Here is a 1,292-nt window from a genome sequence, read left to right on the forward strand (position 1 = left end):
GTCAAGATTGTTTCAATAAAATGGACCCGGCAATTAAGTTGAGGTCGATAAATATTGAACCTTTACAAATGATGGCTTTGATTGATTTATGATGTGGAATTAAGTGGTATATGTGTGGCTTTAGCAAAAGTCTAATAGACACATGGTCTGCAGGTATTTGATTGAGTAATGGAAAGATGTATTAAGGGGATACGATCATTTGCTTAGACAATGGACGCCCCTCGTGGTCTCACGTATTTACTAAAAGCGTAGCTTCTAATTTCTATATTATTAAGGGTAGGAAAACTCTTTATTAGTATTATGTATTTTGGCTGGAATGATAATTTTATTTTTGAACTTTAAAATGCAATTATTCAATATCGGAATTTTCATTGACAATCTACTATTTGTCGTTAATTAGTTCATTAATCAACCGTTAAGTGATATTTAAAAAGTCAAAAATGCTCTAAGAATGTCATCTAATTCTCTTTATCAATCATCCAAACATTGACAATAAAATGAACAGACCCAAATTCTAGATTCTTCTAAATAATCATCAACTTTTTTGAATAGAAGAGGCTAGGATTTGGGACTGTTTAGTTTTTCGTCAATGTTTGGATGGTCGATAAAGAGAAATAGATGGCATTATAAGGGCATTTTTGAGTTTTCAAATATCACTTAATGACTAATTAATAGACTAGTTAATGACAGATACTAAATTGTCACATTTTGAAAGTTCGTCGCATTTTAAAGTTCAGGGACCAAATTGTTACTCGAGCCTAAATACAGTGTACTAATCGAGAATTTTTCCTACTATTAAAACACCCTTATAGTTTGCATGTATCAAAAATGTTCCAAATGATGCCTGAAAGGTGGTTTTTTTTCCTCCCTAGGGAGAGACTCTCAAGTTTCCTAGAATTTCTTCTCGTCGTCCATCTTCCCCCATCGAGTTTGTTTTTCGGTGGCTCCCCTCTCGGAGTTCTTCCTCTCCCTTTTTTCTATTTTCCCTCTTTCTCCCTCTTTTCTCTTTTATCTTGTTTTTTCTCCTTCCCTTCTCCCCTTTTCTCACTCGATCTTCTCTCTCCCTCTTAATTAATCCTTCCATTATACAGTTGCTCACCCTTTTTCCGTCACCTCATTATTTTTTTCCTCTCACCCATTATTCCCCTTTATTTATTCTTTTTGTTTTCTTCTTTGCTTCTTTTGTGCAACGAATTTGGTATAGGGGGATGACTCTTCATTGATTTGGTGTTGGGTGGTGGCCATGATTGCAACTTTGGATTTCATCGTTCATGGTTGTTTCCCGACTATAT

The sequence above is a fragment of the Nelumbo lutea genome, chromosome 8 (assembly GCF_056320005.1).
Source record: "Nelumbo lutea isolate HS-2025 chromosome 8, American lotus-T2T, whole genome shotgun sequence".
Taxonomy (NCBI): Eukaryota; Viridiplantae; Streptophyta; class Magnoliopsida; order Proteales; family Nelumbonaceae; genus Nelumbo; species Nelumbo lutea.